Here is a 14,234-nt window from a genome sequence, read left to right as displayed (position 1 = left end):
CATTCCTAAGGCTTTACAGTTCAGCAGGAAATGCGAATTTAGACCCAAGTAAAAATCCACACTTCAGCTATAAATATTTAAACAATGAAATGGAAAAAAAAGAAAAGCCTCATAAATTTCAAATAAACCTGCGCAATCTCTGTATTAGTCTACCAATAAAAGCTCATCCCAGTACCAGAGTTCCCCCTGACCCCTTAATCTGACAATCAAATATGAATATATTTCTTCCAAAATGTGAGGATAACGGGTTATGCTGAATTTTCCTGCAAGGACTGCCAAAAGATTTACTGTCGAGGAAAGACAATACAGCAGAGGGAGAAGAGTTTCAGGCTGTGGAGATCTTTGAATTTACCTCGTGTCTCATCACATGGTGATGAGAAAAGAACGAAACCACTTTCTTTCCCATCGCACCATGGTGCGATTAAAAACCTCTCCTCAGTCTCATCTTGTTTTTTTTTTTACTGTACTCACGTTTGGTGTCACCTCCCTGACACCATTGCCAGCATTTCTGCTATTCTTTACATTTAACAACAGATATAAAAGAATTGAATTGGAGTTTCACAATTTCTCACACATCTGGTTGAATGGGCTGGGATGTGAGTGAAAGCTGTAAATCTAAAACTTGGTTCTGAAGTATACATTTTTTGGATCCCCTTCTAGAAAAAAATGTTACTGCAACAAAGATAATTTGTGGTCCTCAAGGTACAGAACAAATCCCATAAAGTCCCCAGGAGGGCTCCCATTGCATGAGTTTGGATGCAGTTCACTCCTGATTTTGGACTTTGCTTGCATAACGCAAAAACATGTTTTATTAGCTTTTTTGGCCAAATATAAAATGAGGAAAATATTTTCAAATGTGCACCGCTGCGCTGAATATTTACTGTGTGGAAGACATAATGAAAGTAAATTTTGGTCTGAAGAACTTTCATACGAGTTGTAAAGTTATCCAAGTGGAAGGCAAAGTTATGTAATAGGAATGAGGTAATAAATAAAATCCAAACAAGCAAAATATTAACTTTGTAAGTCAGAAAACTCCATAAGTAGTTCTTACCTGAAGGTGGCGCATCTTGAAATAGATGAACTAGACTTGAGGAGGTTCATATAAGGAAAGCAGTGTTTTTGTGGCGATGCCTTAACACATCTGCAGGTGTGACCCCAATTAAGAAAACTATCTCAAGCTAACAAACCCATTACAAAAGAGGGGGGCTTTTGCTAATAAAAAAAAGTATTGACCTTTTGGTCATGCTCTCCGGAACTCCGTGGTGTGAATTCAGGCAAAGCTTGGGATTTGATCAACGTGTCAGGACGGAGCAGGTATGGCTCGGTTTCTTAGCTAGTTAATTCCAGCTTTTGTAAATGAGTCCCAACCAGGTCTGTTACGTTCACAGACAAATTACCTTGGGTGGAACAAGTAGGAGCCATGAATAAACTGGCAAAAACCACTGGAAAACTATTTAAGTTGCTATGTTCAATACTCCTATCCCTCACTTCTGACGTCCATCAAGGCGCCTGGGGGCGAGGGGGACAGTAACTTTAACATTACGTATACCTTTCTGAACAGGCGAGGGCACGCTTTCTCCATCTATAATAAGACATTAAAGCGACTTGAAACCATTCCTCACTTCCTGGCACCTCCAGACTCGGGCCCCCATCTGGCCCGGGCCCGGGGGCAGCCGCCCCCCAGCCCCCCCTATAGCTCCGCGCCTGGTGTGATTAAGTGACTGCAAAGGGTCAGTAGAGTTAATGCAAATTTCTCACTCATTATTCTACCATTAAAGCTGCAGTATGTAACTTTTACTAAAAATATATGATTTTTACATCTTTGTTAAAACTGTCACCATGTTGTGTGACAGTTTAATATGAGACAGATAAGCTGTGAAAAGATGGATCTCCTTCACCTCCTCCTAGTGCTACTATTTCGCAATTATTGTGCTCCATTTACCACTTATGAAGTTCTTCCTGTCAGTCATAGGAGGTTTATTTCTCCCATGACTGTGACTCTGGCTCCTTGCTGAAGCTCCTGCAGTTCATGTACCATATGCACCAAGCGGAAAGCCGAACTGACCACAACACATATAGAAATCATGTTTCCATCCATTTAACCTGTAGCAGTATTAGAACTGCATGACAGCGTAATCACGGCCTCTTCAGCTGCCTGGTTTTCACAACAGTTCTTCGTAGCTCACAGCCTTAACACATTTTTAAAGCATTCTTCAAGTTTACAGTTTGTAGAACGCAAGAGACACAAAAAAAATAGATATTGCTATAATTCAAATTTAAGGGAATCGCTTGGTTGTTTTATGAAGCAACTGCCACTTTTCAGAGACACGCAGACACTGTTTATGTGACGTTTCTGGACAGTGAGTGCATCGATTGTTACAGTAAAAATCCCCAGAATGCATCATTCAGAGCAGAAATGGGGTGAATCAAGGACATCTTTGACACTCAGACATGGGAAGACAGTTTTGGGAGAAAAACTGAAGCTCTAATATAACCTGAGCATTAAGCTATAATCCATTCACCGTAGCTTTAGTGCCTCCCCCCCATGTTGGCAGCATCAGGAAAACTTTCCCACGTGGAAAAAAAATAAAAAATATTGGGAATTTTGGCTGTAGACTGACGACATCTGTTTTGCAAAGTCAAGGAGAGAAAAAAAAAAGAAACTCCATGAAGGTGCTTGTCATGTATCCAGACAGAGAAAAGAAGGTTAATCTCAAATTACAAACCGCAGGGGCGCTTCGGTCACGTCTGCACAATCGGTTCCTATGAGTGACGCAGAACTGACACACACACCCCGCGGCGCGCTCCCGGCCCAACACACTCCTCGTTGGAAACACTGAGTGTCGGGGACCCGGTGGTCAGCAGAAAACAAGTACTGCGCTTGGTTTTCTGTGGGTTTGTTTGTGCACATATGTTTAGTTTCCATGCATTCGGAAATCCACATCCTTTTAACATCTGGCACAGCTGGAAACGATCTCGCGCCGCTTAACAGGAGCAGTCGCCCTGGCCGATGTAACGATAAAAAACAATGCAGCAGCTGATTACCTGATAAGTTTCAACCGGGCACGCCTGGATGCCAAACATCCCTCAGAGGAGGCGAGAAGTTTTTAGCCGTTTTTGGAAAACTGTCTACAAAATTGGTGACTAACGCTGTTTGAATCATAATCAATACTTTGCGAAACGATTAATTCCTTTTGAGTCTTTTTCACACTTTTGCAACATCACAACCACATACTTCATTGGATTTTACAGCACAAAGTCGTGTGTAGGCTTTCCCACAATCTATTGCTCCTAGTGCTAACTAGAGACTACCAATCAGAGCCAGGAGGCGGGTCTTAGGTGGGTCAATCACCTTTGTATAACCCTACTTGACCCCATTGTTCTCTGACAGCTAGCCTACCGTGAATGCTAAGGCTAGTTAGCATGATCACTGATGACGGCAGAGAAACAGTTCCTGTAAACCTGTAAGTAGTGTCTCCACCATAGACAGCAGTATCAGCTGTGGGAGGAGATGGAGGACCTAAAATATTTTCATAATTTTAAAAAAAATTATTTTTCATAACTGACAGTTTTAACAAATATGTTTTTAAAAAACTCTTTTTTGTACGAGTTATACACACAAGTTTAAATCCTTGGTCTGTGTCTACCACACATCTAAAAGTTGCCTAATCTTTTTCGCAAACGACTTTATTCTCCAGTCAATTTGGCTGAAAATCATATACAAAAAGCAATTTTTAATTTGCCCGCAGTTTCTGAAACAAATTTCAGCCTGGATTTTTTCCGTATCACTCAAACGAGTGAGTTGGCTTTGACTTAAAGCGTCTGATTATACCTCTGACTGCATGTTTATGGCCGTTTTGCCATGGGGAGGTGAGCCGCCGCCCCAGCGCCAGCTCTTTTTTCCAGTCTCAAACAGGTTTTCATCCAGGATCGCCCTGTATTTGTCGTGCTGTGTGGGACTTTGATGCGTGTAATGATCCGCACATGGTTTATTTTTCTGTTCAAACTTTCCGAGTGTTTAATTAAGTTCAGTATTTTGGTTTTCCTGTGCTTTGATATTTTTCTGTTTCCCTTGCGCTCAATTTCGTTCAGTCTGGTCACGTTCCTCCCTTGGCTTCCTCAGCTCTCGTCACCAGCGGTTCGCTCCGTTTATCGTACTCACATTGGTTCCCATGTTGATAATTACCACCCCACCTGATAATGTCATCATTCATCATTGTTCCTGCGATTCCGGTTGTTTTCCCTTCATGTTTTTACTGTGAAGTATTTTACTTTTCCTTGTCAGGCGTCATTTTCGCCTTTCACCTGCCTACATCAGAATTTGAGCTTGTTTAGCTCTGTACAATTAGCTTCTCTGTCCCAACTCAGCAAAAATACCCCACACAGCATAATGCAGCCGCTACCATGTTTCACAGTGCGGCTGGTGTGTTCATAGTTGGGTGCAAATTTATTCTTCTTGCAGACAAAAGTTTGCCTCTGGGATAAACCTGTAGCAATATATCAATTATTCACATGATACATTAAAATGGAGTTAGATCATTTGTATTCTGATACTTTATATTTTTGTTTCCCCACTTCATAATCCATTTCCTTTATGGTTTTGGTAGTGTGTGCTTTTTCTTTAGCATTTTTGATCTCTGTTTATTTTTTATAATTATTTTATTAGATATTTAAAATATCTTTCAGTTTCCATGTTATTATTTTTTAATTGAAATTAGACCACAAACTTGCAGTATTATGCCATTATCAATATATTCTGGGCCAGACTTTACATAAGGGCTAACAGAGGCAGTAGTCCAGGGCGCAAAGCTTTGGGGTGCCCCAAAGATCTGGAATGTTTTTGTAATTAACGCATGTTTTATGTTGTATCTAATACAAAACTCTTATATTAAGTTTTTTTTTATATTACATTTCTACAAATTAATACAATACAAAAATATATGAAAATTCTGAATGTACAGCACATCTGACATGGGACTTTCTAAACCTGCTGATGTATAGACCTATTTATTAATGCACTGGGTTTTTTTTTAATGAGTGAATAGTTTATTTATTTTTTTGTATTTATTTTGGCACCAAAACCAGCTCTGTCCCCGGAGCCCTCATCCTTCAAATGACGGCCCTGACCCTATGGATTGAAAACCATCTCAAAATAACGATATCATCGTTTCTCGCAATAATTACTGGTATAATTTATCGTCTGGTAAAATTTGCCATCATGACCCTGGGACAAAAATAATGCGTACGATCAGTTTCTCTCTGATCCGTCTGCTGTTTCCTTCATGAACCTGTTTGATGACTGTTGTTCTCAAACCAACCCTCACAGAGCTGTCTATTAGCAAACTGCACTCGATTTTATTAAGTGTGTCAGAGTAAAAGGGGCTCAACTCAGTTGAACTGGAAATACTCCTGATATTTCTTTGTGAAAATCATAGAGAACCATGCAAGCTTTTTGGTGTAAATTTGAAGTGGAAAATAATTTTCATGGACTAAAATGTGATTCCACTAAATATCAGAAGAAACGCTTCAAGAGCTGAAGGTCATATGCTGAAACAGAGACTGGTATTACATAACACAACGCTCTATTGAAAGTGCCTCTAAAAAGAAACAGATACACTTAAAAAAAGAAAAGAAAAGAAAAACCTCCTTCACCTTTTTGCAGCCTGTTGCAGTCACTCCTAACCAGAAGCTGAGGAATAAGCTAAACACCTTCAACAGGAAAAACAAGGAGGTGTGTGAAGGTGAGTTACGATCTGCCCCCCTGATGCCCCCCGGGTGTCTGGAATGTGTTCAGGAGCTGAAACCCAGCTGTCCATCTGGGGGGTTTGGGGGTGTGTGAGCTCACATCTTAGGGATCCAGGCTCACACCAAAAAGCCCCTCTGACTCCTCTGTGGGAAACAGAAATCTACGCTAATGGACAGGACTTAAAAGGAGAAACGATTACGATTCTCATCAGCTGAGCGTGAACTGGAACCTGTGACTCAAACTTTCCACCAGAAAAACAATAAAAAATCTCAAATCAACCACATTTGGACTTCAATTCAGCTCAACTAAAATGAACTGGATAGTAGAAGATGTTTTTTTTTTTTTTCCCCCACTCTGATTGCTGCCCACTTTTTATTTCATTTCATTTCAGCTTCGTGGTGGGAGGAAATAACTGGATTTGGTGATTAATGAAGCTGCAAAATCTCAGCAGATGGGGGGGATTTCACGACCCCCCCGCCCCCTCCATGCGGCATGCACTGATTTTATTTGATCTTTCCAGGAACTGAAGTCAAACTTGACAACTTGTGCAACCAGTAGGGGCAAAAACTGGAAAACAGAGATTACTTCTGCACATCTGCAACATCCGAAACAATAGGAAGCTCTTTTGTTTTTGTTTTTTGCTCTTATGTATTATGATTGTATCTTCTTACCTGTGTTTGGTGTGGTCAGATCAGATGAGATCAGATCAGATTTTCTGTATTCAACATGTGAAGCTCCTCCAGATTCCTTCCTAATTCAGCTCGGCTCTCTTGAGGGGAAAGGATGAGAAGTAGAAGAAGAAGAAGAAGAAAGGAGGATGCTTCGCTCCGTCTTCCGTCGCTGCTCCAAGCAAGGTGGCAGACAGCTCTGTCAATCCTCCCTCAGCCAGAGCTCCTTATCTTCCCTCAGCGCTCACAGCTCAGGCTGGGGCTCAGCTCCGATTCTGACAGGGAGAGTGAGTCAAAGAGAAAAAAAGGAAAAGAAAAGAAAAGCAGAGAGAGAGAGACAGAGAGAGAGAGAGAGAGGGAGAATTGGTGTGGGAGGAAATGTCTTAAAGCCTGAGGAGTGTTTAGGTCAGACACACATTGCTTTTTAAACTCCAGCCCCTTAAATAGCCATCATTCTCCCTCCCTTCATGCTGTTTTTTTTTTTTGCCACCCTGTCCTTCCCTCTCCGTCTCCCTCTGCTGCAGCTAATGGGTGCAGAGCTGGCCTGCTGCCTCTAAATGAGATGCCACTGTTACCGGGAGTCATGACAGGAAAAGAGCGGACCTTGTGGTTGTGTAGGAAAATTAGAGGTGGGGTGAGAAGGGGGGAGAAAGGAGAGCAAAATGAGAGGAAAGTCGAGGAAAGGCTGCAGACAGCATGGCAGACGTCTACCTTCAGGCGATTTTACTTTATTATAATGATGTGGGATTGTCTGACTTGATGATTAAAGCAGGGAAGTGTTTGTAAAGTTTACTGAAACCGTTGTTGTCTTCTGTGGATAAGAAGCTCAAATCTGCAGGGTTTTAATGATGTAAGAGAACCAAAATGGCCTTTTTTTACGTTTAATTGAAGCTCAAAAACAAGTAGAAATCTCTTCATCTCTTTCTCTCTAAAAGATTTTTGTTTTTCGAGTTCCTGAGAATACCGAGGTACAACGGCGAGTTAGGGCCACTGAACATAGAAGAAAAGGAGTAAATTTACGCCAAAAAAAACCCCCAAATTTGAATTTTTTAGGTTTATCTCAGAGATTTTCCAGGAAAGAAATTGGACATTTCTGAGTTTGACAAGTCAAAAATTTGTTCAGAAATTTTCGAGATTATTCTCGACTTTCCGCTTTTTATTTTCTAGAAAATTACTGCAATTGTTCTCAAATTTTCTGAGATGTCTGGCTGAAAAGTGTTTCTTTTTGCCGTGCCGTGTACCTGCCACTCTGGATCCCCACATCGTTCTCAGCAGCCCTGTGGATCACTAACTGTGCTTCCATTCACCACATAATTGCGCGATTTGACATTTCGAAAATAAATTTGCTCAGCAATTTTGAAAAAAACTCTCGGTTTCCGCTGTAAAAGTGTTGGTGCAAGGATGAAGTGTTTTGTGGGACTAGACAAATTGGTTTATTTCACAAAACTGCAAATGAAAAACCTTTTTACATCTCAGGAGTCACGTGATCAACATCCAGATGCTTCCACTGGCGCAAACCATGAAGAAGAAGGAAATGGTTGGAGTCTCATGGATGGTGTGTTTTTTAATGACTTATCGTGTGAACTCAGTAATTGCTTTTATTTCAGGGAAACACTGTAATTGTGTAATGTAATTTTGTTTGTTTTTTTCAGCAGGACCTAGACAGAGATTTGCGCACATTTGTAAAGGAAATGCAGCTACATCCAGGTCCTGAGAACCGCTCCTTTCTCTGGACATGAGACGGCCGTCACACACAGACGCCGTTTGGAAGAAACACCAGCAGAGACACTGGAGTTCCTGCAACAACTCAAGAAGTACAACAACCTGTCACAGGAAGTGCTGGTCATGTTCTACATGGCCATTACTCAGTCTGCCCTGTGCTCATCTGTGACTGTGTGGTTTGGCTCATCCACGAAACAGGAAGGGCCGGACGGCAATGAGCAGTCATGTCTGGAAAGAGGGAGTTTATCTGTCCTCCATCCAGGACTTGAACAAATCTGGAGTCAGGAAAAAGGGGAACAAACGTCTCTGCAAACCCCACACATGCTGGACACTAACCGTTTACCTTCAGGTTGGCGATACACAAAACCCAGCTCCTTTCTGACGAACAAACTGATACCATACATCAAACTTTTGGACCAAAATCACCAAGTTAAAGGAAAGTTGAAAGAACTAAAATCAAGCACATAAAGCAGTGCGATTATTTTCTACGCCTTTTTTTTCTTTTTTGTAGAACAGGGATAATATTCATCGTAGATCCAAAACTTCAAAAGGATTTTACACACGCGCCGTAGTAAAAGAAAGGCATCCGTCTTTCAAATTGTTCTGGCCTCAGTTGAACAGATTTATCTGCAGCTATAAAAACAGGATTTCTTCCAAAATGCTCACAATATTTATCCAAATTGAATGAAAATCAGATTTTTCGCTCATCTCTGGATAAACGTGGTTCTGTTCACTTCGGTCGTAAAAAAGACAAATACTTTTTGTTGCACTTAATTTACATAGTAAGGAAATTACATCTGTCAGTTACAATTATTATAAATTATGTCGGTAACAGTTTTACTTTGATTATACATTTTTTAAAAAAGGCTCTGTTTGCTTCAACAACCTGTGACGGATGAGGCAAATTCTTAGCATTTTTGAATCACAGCCACAAAAATCTGTCAAGGGCCACAAATGGCCCCTGGACCGCCCTCTGGGCCCCCCTGCCATCCATATTTGCTCTTCTTTTCTTTACACATGCATTTTTCAACGAAAGGGAAATAAAAATACATTTTAAAGCATGCAAAAGGTTCTGAAATTTTTTATAAAAAAAAAAAATGTTGTATTTTGTTTTACACCAATTAAAGGGATGTGTAGACTTTTTATTGGGCCAAAAAGACAGCAGTTCCTCTCCAGCTCTGTCATCCTCTCAGTATGCAGCGTGCCTCTTCCTGGTTGCACTGTTTCGGTTTAATCTGATAAATCACTGACAGGCTCAAATCCATCTCTGGCTCCTCAAGGAAACATTTTTCCCCTCCTCGCTCGGACACTTTCTTTCTTCTTTCTTTCTTTTTTCCTTGTTTCTCATGGACACGTCTGAATTTACCAGATGGGCTGAGCGGAGAGCAGACCCATTCTTTACGTTATTTCAGTTCCTGGAAATAATAAAAAAAAGAGGAAAAAGGCGAGATGCTCCACAGTCTACAATGATATCACTTTTTTGAAGCTCAGTTGGTGCAAACAGACGGCGCTTCTGCATTTAGTTTATTCCTGAAGTACGAGGGAGTCGATTCAGCCATGAGAGTGTGGTTATGACTAGAAATAAATGTGTTCGCTCATCTACATTTTATCTGTTATTTATAGGAACTCCGACTGTAAACAAGGCCTCCCTGCGAGATAACGTTGGGAACTAGTAATTTTTGCTGCTTTCTCCGAGCGAAATGTAGAAAAAAGACCCGAAACGACAAACCTGAGGGAAAGAGGAACGCGTGCGAGGAATAAATCCAGATTAGGCTAATGGCACACAGGAGCTAAGTAGCTTTGTCAGTTTGCATTGCAAGAAGGACGAGAAACACAAGAAGCGCCTGGAAAACGAAGCAAAATGTCGCACATTGAGAAAGTATTCACACCCAGAACTTTTCCTTAAGAATTTTCTAACTTTACAATAGCGAGTTTTGCTTTTTCTTCCTATTTTTCAGCTTTAAGCGATGCCACATTCAGTGGACTGAATGGGGGAGTTCTCTTAACCCGTCTTTCATATCTATCTTCACTGACAAGACGGCAAGAGAGAAAAAAGAAAGAAAACGAGACAAAAAAACAAGAAAGAAGGACAGAAAGAGACAGAAAACCAGACGCAAAGTCAAAGAAGAGAGGAAACAAAAAGGAAAGAAACAGAAAAAAATTTGGTTTGAAATTTTTCTCCAAACTGAAAGACGGAACTCTGCAGTAGTTATTTTCTGTTTAGCATCTCCGTCCAATGGTGCGATGTTTCTTTTAACTCCATGGTCCCCCAAAACATACATTAAAAATTGCACTTGTAATATGACGTAAAAGAATAAAAAAAACAAAAATTCAAGAATGGTTTGGATGCTTTTCAGAGCTGCTGAGTACGCAGCTGAAGCCAAATTCAAAAAAGGATCAATTTTTCAATCCCGACTCTGAAACCTCCACAAGTCCTCAGGAAGTAGTCTGAAGAAGAAAAATTGGAAAAAAAAAATAAGTAAGCAGGTTACCCCATTCTCAAGTTTAAGAACAAATCTTTTTATTTTTGCTGAAAAAAAGGGGACATACAGTATTTACCAACATATATCTATTCACATTTGAGGTCCCTGCGTGTTAAACTATAGAGGACATCTAAAATATTTTCAGTGTTCTGAGATGTTTTACCGTATTGCAGTATTAAAATGAAACCTTTCGACGTTGTCTTGTTATTCGTCCTGTAGGGGGAAACAGACATCTGTCTCAAATTTCATGGGAATTCATTTCGTGCTTTGGGCTCAAAGCAGCAAATCCCAGCCTCACAGTGACACTACAGAAAAGGTCAGTCGGTCAGAAAAGCCTTAAAATCCCCCACTGAGCTCCATGACTGACTCGGTCTCTCTTATCCCCCAAGAAACATCAGATTATATCTGCGCTGTGCGTTGACAGCGTCTCGTTTTGGACAGAAGCAGTACATGGTTTTTCACTCTGATCTCAGAAACAGGAGGTTTTCTTTAAACTTTGAATGACCAGCAGAGTAGGAAACTAAATAAACGTATAAAACGGTGGGGAACATTACCGAGTTTTTGTTTTTGTACTGGTAGTCCGACGGTTTGACTCTAGACTGGAATTCAACAGACTCATATGAAGCGTAAAAGGAACTTGTTAGAACGGACGAGTTACTTACTGAGACTTGCGGCGCTTTCCTGGAATTACAAGCTACTTTCTGAGTTTTAACAGATTTTGAGAATTTACTTCCTTGGTTTTTACAGGTTACTTTCACAGATGCCCATCCTGGAACATCCAAGCGATTTCCCGAAACTTATAAGTTACTTTCTAGGGATTTATAAGCTACTTTCTCAGAAAATACAAGTTACTTCCTGAAATGTACACTTTGCTTTTGCTGAACATGAATATAAATTTCTGAAATTCACAGATTACTTTCCTAGAATTTATAGATTAATTTATTGAAATATACAAGTTTCTATGCTGGGGGTACAAGGAATATTTTGAAACTTACAGGTTACATTCTGGAATCTGCAGAGTTTTTCTTTTTTTTTTAAAGAATTCAGAAATTACTTTCCTAGATCCTATAGTTTACCTTCATAAATGTCTAAATGCCTTTTGTGTCCTTTTATCTTAACAAGAGGACATAAAGGCTACTTTCTGGAATTCGGGTCAACAACAAACAGATGTTGTTAGAGGTTAAGGTTGTGTATCTTTATCTTTTCTTATAAAACAGCTCTACCGTGTTTTATTTGTGCTGTTTGAGGGTGTTGAACGAGGCCGACAACTGAAGGTAGCAGTCGCTTGATTGCGCGATAAAAAGACACACAAAACAGCAGTGGCATTTATAGTACGAACAGGGTATGATAAAACACCCTGTTGACACCCACATGAAAGAAATAAAGAATTTTGATCATTTGTACCTGAGAGCATATGTTCTTATATCGACAATAGTCTATAAGTTATTTTTTGCCAAAAGATATTTTAGGCAAAAAAAGAAAAAAAAACTACTTAGACCAGGGGTGCCCAAAGTGGGTCCTCGAGGGCCGGCATCCTGCAAGTTTTAGTTTTCTCCCTGGTGGTTGTAACAACCTCCTCAGCAAGTCAGTGCTCTGCTTAGGCCTTCTAAAGAGCCATCATTTGATGCAGGTGTGTTAAACCTGACTTAGACCATGATTTTAGGAAGGTGACAATATGATCCCCGTTTCCAATACCGCCCTGGGCCGCTGCCCAAATCCATATCACAAATGCTGCTGACATGAAGGTGAACACAAGCTAGTTTTTCTTGAAACTTCAAACTTGAATTAACGCGAGCTCATGGTTGAGAATGGAAGAGAAGTTGTTCTTTGTGGATCACAAACTTTGGCCTGGACATAAATTCAAAGCCTTTAATCCTTCTAAATTGGAACGTGTCGCCGGCAACATGGCCAAATTTGCAGTACCGTAATTCCGCCACACTTGGCGCTATCTGAAAAATTCCAACGGTTTCTGAAAGGGGAGACATTGCACTTTCCAGCCAATATCGGGTTATTATGGTAATTTCACAGCCCAGCATCTGCAGAGTGTGAAATTAATCCGGGGGTCACTTGTTTAATAGACAGTAAATTGCGAAAATAACTTGCTGGATATTGAAAGTTCCAGTTGTTATGGATAAATGGGTAAATATATCCTCTCACAGGACATTTAAATAACTACTTGCAATTAAAATAAGGAAGAAATATATAGGCAGACATTTGAAACTTAGGTGTAAAATTATTAAACTAAAACAGGCATGTCTTTTTTATTTGTTTGTTTTGTTGATTTCAGAGTAAAAAAAAAAATTAAGCTAATTAAATCCTCTTTAATAAAGCATTGTAAAAACTCCCACAACTTTCATCTTCGACTCTCTGATTTAGATTTCTGTTTGCTTTAAATTTAATGCGCTGATAAACTTGGGAATAAACACCCGCGCTTATTTTTCTATGGAAACAAATCTGTTTATTTGGTGGCTAGATTTCCCCCCACCCTCAGAGTATTTAACTGATTTATTATCAGCAAACCTAGTATGTTGTAAACACAGCCGAACAGAAGGGCTTACTTCTGGATGAACTCGTTAGTTTGTAGGACCCAACATAAATCTCATAAACTTATTATACTTTGTGTTTGATGGTTACACCCAGTTCACTGCTGGGAAAGATCAGGGTGGAAAAAACTAAGTAATAAGGGCAAGTTAGCAGTTTAAATCGATTATTATGGTAGAGAACAGAGGCGGGTAGAGTACTTCAACACATTTTTACTTAAAAGTAAAAAATAGCCGTCCAAAAGAGTATTCGGTTCTTGAGAAAAGACTAACTGATCAAAAAAAAACATCAGTCATTCAATGGACCAAGATACAAAGTTATGTGGAAGTTTTGGTACTTTAAATACCAAAATAAAAATTATTTATCTAAATAACAATTACAAAATCAGACAAAAGAAATATTTTTTCAAATCAACTTCTTTCAATAGAAAACTTAGGAAACTTTAACCGAAAACGGCAGCTGTCTATCTGTCTGGTGAATTTTTAGCTAAAACTAGCTTGTTCTTCATTCAGTGAAGTTATTCACATGGGAAGAAGATACAAACATATTACTCAGGTAAGAGTACTTCATAATAAAGTTACTCAAGTAAAACTAAAAAGTACACAATAGTAAAAATACTCCTAAAAGTAATTCCCCCCCCCCCCAAAAAGTTACTGAAGTGTAGCCAGAAAATGGTAGCTAGTTGGCTAGCGTCTAGCTAGCTGGAGCTAGCTCTGCCAAAGAACAACTCAAATGCTCCATAACTACGTCCCTATTGACCTCAAAATTGTCCAAAACACCTACATTTAAATAATAATAATTTTAATTTAAAAAAATTTTTGCGCTAAGATGAGGAAGTTTTGAAATGAGTGTGGTTTGCAAAACTGCAATATAAAGACGTCGTTTAAAGCACACGAGTCATGATAAATAACCAGACGTGACAACTGGCGGAGGAGGAGGAAGAAGACGACGACGACAGGAAGTGGTAAGAGAACAATGCAGCGACATGTTTTTTTTTAACAACTTACATGGGCAAACTATTTGCGTCCAATTTTAATTGCGTCTCTCGTTCGACGGAAACACCGCAATCAACAA

General features: G+C 39.7%; 1 protein-coding gene and 1 long non-coding RNA gene across 9 annotated transcripts in view; one reads left to right on the top strand and one right to left on the bottom strand.

Moving 5' to 3' along the window:
- tnca (tenascin Ca) overlaps positions 1 to 14,234 on the bottom strand; it is a 60,678-nt gene that overhangs the window by 39,642 nt on the left and 6,802 nt on the right. For 7 of the 8 annotated variants that reach the window (XM_017307976.1, XM_008423452.1, XM_008423454.1 and 4 more), the window contains exon 2: positions 6,418 to 6,689. The gene's annotated coding sequence lies outside the window, so the exon portion shown is untranslated. Of the gene's footprint in view, positions 1 to 6,417; positions 7,138 to 14,234 lie in introns of those variants that run through there. The other variant, XM_017307974.1, reaches the window with a different exon arrangement.
- On the top strand, positions 3,439 to 9,030 carry LOC103473321 (uncharacterized). Its single transcript, XR_535000.1, has 3 exons — positions 3,439 to 3,464; positions 7,891 to 7,969; positions 8,067 to 9,030. It is a non-coding gene; the product is annotated as an uncharacterized LOC103473321 (long non-coding RNA).

The sequence above is a fragment of the Poecilia reticulata genome, linkage group LG12, assembly GCF_000633615.1.
Source record: "Poecilia reticulata strain Guanapo linkage group LG12, Guppy_female_1.0+MT, whole genome shotgun sequence".
NCBI lineage: Eukaryota > Metazoa > Chordata > Actinopteri > Cyprinodontiformes > Poeciliidae > Poecilia > Poecilia reticulata.
Note: the sequence above shows the minus strand (reverse complement) of the source record. Positions and strands in the feature narration are given on the sequence as shown.